Source organism: Arachis stenosperma, chromosome 4 (genome assembly GCF_014773155.1).
Source record: "Arachis stenosperma cultivar V10309 chromosome 4, arast.V10309.gnm1.PFL2, whole genome shotgun sequence".
Lineage (NCBI taxonomy): Eukaryota > Viridiplantae > Streptophyta > Magnoliopsida > Fabales > Fabaceae > Arachis > Arachis stenosperma.
The window spans coordinates 93,677,937-93,685,362 of record NC_080380.1 but is presented as its reverse complement, the minus strand read 5'-3'; positions in this window follow the sequence as shown (position 1 = coordinate 93,685,362).

Here is a 7,426-nt window from a genome sequence, read left to right as displayed (position 1 = left end):
AACAAGGCCAAAATACTAAGAAAAAGATGAATCTCGAAAGAGGTCGGGAACTACCTAACTCGGAACGGAGAAGGCTTGGATCTCCCAACATTTTCTTCGTATCCAAGTGAGGTGCCCGACCCCATAAACTGCTCACCACACCCACAAAAGCCTGCTCAACCTCATCTAGACTCTCAAAGGTATATTTAACAGACACTACATTCTCCTGCCAACAAAGAGGAAAAGAAGGCTCCCCACTTTCATCTAGAAAGAAAGGTCGGACGTCTCCAGTAGCCCGGACCTTGAAGTAAAAGTTCTTGAAATCATGAAAAGACTCATCATAAAGGGTACAAAACTTCCTTCCCTGATTAGCCCTAAAAGAAACCCAAGATACCTTCCCTCCACCCGACCCCGGCTTCGTCAACACAAACAAATAGGAAAAAAGAGAAATAGAGGAAGGGACCCCCAAAAACTGACACAAAAGTTGAAACAACTTCAAAAACGCCCAAGAATTTGGATGGAGCTGCGTAGGGGCAAGGTTACAAGACCACAACACCTCGGACTCCAGGTCGGTAAAAGGAAGTCGGACACCCATCTTAGAGAAAAAACAATCATAAGCATAAAAGAAAAGCTTCTCGGAACTCTCTAAAGGCGGGAAGCACACTCTCTCCTCGGAATCCGGGGCCACTAGTTCATAATCCCTCTCAGACTCTCTATTTTCACATATGCTACTATGCCTACGGAACCTAGCTAAATATTCAGAATCTACCACAGAAGGGATTCTCAAAGGAAGAGGATCTACCCAACCAAGACCACTCGGAATCTTGGTCGACACCGCTTGAAGAACCTTTCGAGACATAAATTCCTACCTACAAAGAAGAATACAACAGAAAGCAAAAACCCATTCAGCAATGCAAGAAAACAAAAACCCCGCGAAGAAAATGCTGCAACCCGGACCGAAAATCACCAGAGAACAAAAAAAGAGCCCCCCCCATATACAAACAACAGCAATGGCGGCGCCTCTTCTTCGGGGCAATCCAGGCATAAAGAGACAAAACAAAGAGCCACACAAAGAACAGAAGCATATGATCACAAGAAAGTAAAAACATGGAAAACAAACCTGGAAAGTAGAAACGAAGGCGAGGAGCTCCGAGGCAAAGGAGAAACGAAGGCGGCAAGCTCCGGAAGCAAGAAGCACGAAACAACGGCGCAGAGGAAACCCCGGAAAAACGCACGGAAAGAATCAGGGAAGAAGAACAAAGAAAAAGAAGAAGCGGCGCTCGAAAAAGAGATGGCAAAAAACTTAGAAAAACAAGAAAGGAACAGAATAAACGAAGAAAAAGGAAAGGGAGCGAATAAATAAAGCCTTCACGAAGGCCGGAACGAAAATCAAGGAAAAACGGTAAAAAAGCAATAAATGCAGAAATGGCCATTTTATGAAAATTAGAAAAACTACTATGCCCGAGCTCGACCTCCCAAAAAGGTCGAACTCGGGCAGGGGCACTGTTCATACCCTGACCGGGCTCCCCCAACTCGGTAAATCCATGAAAGGTCCGACCTCGTCCTAAGGCCCACGCCTAAAGGTCGGACCTCGGACATTAAAGGCAAAGGAAGGCCCATCAGAAGGAGCGCAGCCCAAAACCTAAAGGCCGAAAAGGCCTAAGGAAGGCGGTTCCACAAAGATAGGGATAAAACTCCCGAAAGATAAGATAAGATAAGAATATCTTATCCAGGGAAGATCACAGCCAACTACTATAAATACACTGGAACACCCAGGTATGAGATTCATTCCATATTCTACACATATCTGCTTGGACCCATGCTAACTTAAGCATCGGAGTGTCATTGCAGGTACAACCACCAACCGCCAACATATCAAGCTCGGGTCCCTGACCCCCACCTCGGGCATCTCCAGACGACCGAGCTACACGTTTCAGGTAACCCTCGGAACAAGACTCATAACCAATAATAAGAACATACCTCCCTGCCATTCCTTAAGAAGATGACCCAAGGTTCAAATACTTCGGTTTATAAATTTATTGAGTTTTGTTACTTGTGACAACCAAAACGTTTGTACGAAGGAATTTTCTGTTGGTTTAGAATCTATACTCACAACGCGACTATATTTTTATAAAACTCTTTACTAGCAAAAATCCTAACGTCAGGAACAACTCAACACTTCTCTAGAAGGATTGAGTCATAACATGAACCAATTAAGGGTGGAACACCAAGAGCACTCCATCATTCTCAATGTAATTAGTGAAGATCAAAGAGCTATGAGGGAGGAGCAACAAAGGCAAGGAAGAGACATAGAGGAGCTCAAGAACACCATTGGTCCTTCAAGAAGAAGGCGCCACCCTCACTAAGGTGGACTCATTCCTTAACTTCCTTGTTCTTATCTCTCTGTTTTTCAGTTTTATGCTATATGTTTGTCTATGTTTTGAGTCTTTACTACATGATCATTAGTATTTAGTAACTATGTCCTAAGGCTATGAATAATTCCATGAATTCTTTACCTTTCTTAAATGAAAAAAATGTTTTTAATACAAAAGAACAAGAAGTACATGAGTTTCAAATTCATCCTTGAAATTAATTTAATTATATTGATCTGGTGACAATACTTTTTGTTTTCTGAATCAATGCTTAAACAGTGCATATTTTTTATCTTGTTGTTTATGAATGTTAAAATTGTTGGCTCTTGAAAGAATGATGAACAAATAAAAATGTTATTGATAATATGAAAAATCATGAAATTGATTCTTGAAGCAAGAAAATGCAGTGAAAAAGAAGAAGCTTGCGGAAAAAAAGAAAAAAAAAGAGAGAATGGCGAAAAAAAAGAAAAAAAAAAAGAAATAGTAAGCAGAAAAAGCCAATAGCCCTTAAAACCAAAAGGCAAGGGTAAAAAGGATCCAAGGCTTTGAGCATCAATGGATAGGAGGGCCCAAAGGAAATAAAATCCAGGCCTAAGTAGTTAAATCAAGCTGTCCCTAACCATGTGCTTGTGACATGAAGTCCAAGTGAAAAGCTTGAGATTGAGTGGTTAAAGTCTTGATCCAAAGCAAAAAGAGTGTGCTTAAGAGCTCTGGACACCTCTAACTGGGGACTTTAGCAAAGCTGAGTCACAATCTGAAAAGGTTCACCCAGTCATGTGTTTGTGGCATTTATGTTTCCGGTGGTAATACTGGAAAACAAAGTGCTTAGGGCCACGGCCAAGACTCATAAAAGTAGCTGTGTTCAAAAATCAACATACTTAACTAGGAGAATCAATAACACTATCTGAGCTCTGAGTTCCTATGGATGCCAATCATTCTAAACTTCTAAGGATAAAGTGAGATGCCAAAACTGTTCAGAAGCAAAAAGCTACAAGTACCGCTCATCTAATTAGAACTAATATTCATTGATATTTTGGGATTTATAGTATATTCTCTTCTTTTTATCTTATTTTATTTTCAGTTTCTTGGGGACAAGCAACAATTTAAGTTTGGTGTTGTGATGAGCAGATAATTTATACGCTTTTTGGCATTGTTTTTAGGTAGTTTTTAGTAGGATCTAGCTACTTTTAGGGATGTTTTTATTAGTTTTTATGCAAAAATTCACATTTCTGGACTTTACTATGAGTTTTTGTGTTTTTCTATAATTTCAGGTATTTTCTGGTTGAAATTGAGGGACCTGAGCAGAAATCTGATAGGAGGCTGAAAAAGGACTACAGATGTTGTTGGATTCTGACCTCCCTGCCCTCGAAATGGATTTTCTGGAGTTACAGAACTCCAAATGGCACGCTCTCAATTGCATTAGAAAGTATACATCCAAAGCTTTCCAGCAATATATAATAGTCCATATTTTATTCGAGTTTAGATGACGCAAACTGGCGTTCAACACTAGCTCCATGCTGCATTCTGGAGTAAAACGCCAGAAACACGTCACAAACCAAAGTTAAACGCCAAAAACATGTTACAACTTTGCGTTTAACCCCAAGAGAAGCCTCTGCACGTGTAAAGCTCAAGCTCAGCCCAAGCACACACCAAAGTGGGCCCCGGAAGTGGATTTCTGCACTTAGACTTATTTCTGTAAACCCTAGTAACTAGTTTAGTATAAATAGAACTTTTTACTATTGTACTGGGGGTCTTTTTCCCTATTTTCGAATTCATATGCCATTAGGGAGGCTGGCCATTCGGCCATGCCTAGACCTTGTTCTTATGTATTTTCAACGGTGGAGTTTCTACACACCATAGATTAAGATGTGGAGCTCTGCTATTCCTCGAGTATTAATGCAAATTACTACTGTTTTTCTATTCAATTCATGCTTATTCTTATTCTAAGATATCCATTCGCCCCCAAGAACCTGATGAATGTGATGATTATGTGACGCTCATCACCATTCTCACTTATGAACGTGTGCCTGACACCCACTTTCGTTCTACATGCAAATAAGCTTGAATGAATATCTCTTGGATTCCTTAATCAGAATCTTCGTGGTATAAGCTAGAATCCATTGGCAGCATTCTTGAGAATCCAAAAAGTCTAAACCTTGTCTGTGGTATTTCGAGTAGGATTCAGGGATTGAATGACTATGACGAACTTCAAACTTGCGAGTGTTTGGCGTAGTGACAGACGCAAAAGGATCACGGGATTCTATTCCAACATGATCGAGAACCGACAGATGATTAGTCGTGCGGTGACAGCGCATTTGGACCATTTTCACTGAGAGGACGGGAGGTAGCAATTGACATCGTTGAAACCCGAACATACAGCTTGCCATGGAAAGGAGTAAGAATGATTGGATGAAAGCAATAGGAAAGCAGAGATTCAGAAGGAACACAGTATCTTCATGCGCTTATCTGAAATTCCCACCAATGAATTACGTAAGTATCTCTATCTCTATTTTATGCTTTATTTATCTTTATATTCGAAAACCATTGTAACCATTAGAATTCACCTAACTGAGATTTACAAGATGACCATAGCTTTCTTCATACCAACAATCTCCGTGGGATCGACCCTTACTCACGTAAGGTTTATTACTTGGACAACCCAGTGCACTTGCAAATTAGTTGTGCAAAGTTGTGAAGAATGTGTGTGAACCATAGTATTATGCACCAAGTTTTTGGAGCCATTGCTAGGAATTATTCGAGTTGTGAAAAGTATGAGTCACAATTTTGCCTATCATTAGGCACGCGTTCATAAGTTGAGAATGGTGATGAGTGTCACGGATCATTGGTGGACGAAATTGTGATCCGTACTCTTTGTACTTGTATGAAATAATTATAATGGCTTTTTGCTATGTGTGGACACAACTCTGTTCAACTAACCAGCAAGTGTACTGGGTCATCCAAGTAATACCTTACGTGAGTAAGGGTCGATCCCACAGAGATTGTTGGTATGAAGCAAGCTATGGTCACCTTGTAAATCTCAGTCAGGCGGATTAAACCAATTGATTATGGATTTTCTAAAATAAATAATAAACTTAAAATAAAGATAAAGTTACTCATGTATTCCAATGATGGGGATTTCAGATAGGCGTATGGAGATGCTGTGCTCCTCCTGAATCTCTGCTTTCCTACTGCTTTTATCCAATTTTATCACTCCCTTCTATGGCAAGCTGTATGTAGGGCATCACCGTTGTCAATGGCTACATCCCATCCTCTCAGTGAAAATGGTCCAAATGCTCTGTCACAGCATGGTTAATCATCTGTCGGTTCTCAATCAGGTTGGAATAGAATCCCTTAATTCTTTTGCGTCTGTCACTAACGCCCAGCCTTCAGAAGTTTGAAGCTCGTCACAGTCATTCAATCCCGAAATCCTACTCGGAATACCACAGACAAGGTTAGACTTTCTGGATTCCCATGAATGCCGCCATCAATTCTAGCTTATACCACGAAGATTCTGATTAAGGAATCCAAGAGATCTGTGCCTGGTCTAAGGTAGAACGGAAGTGGTTGTCAGTCACGCGCGTTCATAGGTGAGAATGATGATGAGTGTCACGGATCATCACATTCATCAAGTTGAAGTGCAACGAATATCTTAGAATAGGAATAAAGAGAATTGAATAGAAAATAGTAGTAATTGCATTGAAACTTGAGGTACAGCAGAGCTCCACACCCTTAATCTATGGTGTGTAGAAACTCCACCGTTGAAAATACATAAGTGAAAGGTTCAGGCATGGCCAAATGGCCAGCCCCCCAAAACGTGATCAATAGTCTCTTAAGATGAAGAATAAAACAAAACTGAGACCAAAGATGTCTAACACAATAGTAAATTATCCTATTTATACTAGACTAGCTACTAGGGTTTACATGAGTAAGTAATTGATGCATAAATCCACTTCCGGGGCCCACTTGGTGTGTGTTTGGGATGAGCTTGATCTATCCACGTGCTGAGGCTTCTTTTGGAGTTGAACGCCAAGTTATAATGTGTTTTGGGCGTTCAACTCCGGGTCGTGACGTGTTTCTGGCGTTTGACTCCAGACAGCAACATGAATCTGGCGTTGGACGCCAGTTTACGTCGTCAATTCCCGAATAAAGTATGGACTATTATATATTGCTGGAAGGCTCTGGATGTCTACCTTCCAACGCCGTTGAGAGCGCGCCATTTGGAGTTCTGTAGCTCCAGAAAATCCATTTCGAGTGCAGGAAGGTCAGATTCCAACAGCATCAGCAGTACTTTGTCAGCCTCCTTTTCAGAGTTTTGCTTAGGTCCCTCAATTTCAGCCAGAAATTACCTGAAATCACAGAAAAACACACAAAGTCATAGTAAAGTCCAGAAATGTGAATTTAACATAAAAACTAATGAAAACATCCCTAAAAGTAGCTTGAATTTACTAAAAACTACCTAAAAATAATGCCAAAAAGCGTATAAATTATCTGCTCATCACAACACCAAACTTAAATTGTTGCTTGTCCCCAAGCAACTGAAAATCAAATAGGATAAAAAGAAGAGAATATACTATAAATTCCAGAATATCAATGAATATTAATTATAATTAGATTAGCGGAACTTGTAGCTTTTTGCTTCTAAACAGTTTTGGCATCTCACTTTTTCCCTTGAAGTTTAAAATGATTGGCTTCTCTAGGAACTTAGAATTTCGGATAGTGTTATTGATTTTCCTAGTTAAGTATGTTGATTCTTGAACACAGCTACTTTTATGAGTCTTGGCCGTGGCCCTAAGCACTTTGTTTTCCAGTATTACCACCGGATACATAAATGCCACAGACACATAACTGGGTGAACCTTTTCAGATTGTGACTCAGCTTTGCTAAAGTCCCCAGTTGGAGGTGTCCAGAGCTCTTAAGCACACTCTTTTTGCTTTGGATCACGACTTTAACCACTCAGTCTCAAGCTTTTCACTTGGACCTGCATGCCACAAGCACATGGTTTGGGACAGCTTGATTTAGCCACTTAGGCCTGGATTTTATTTCCTTGGGCCCTCCTATCCATTGATGCTCAAAGC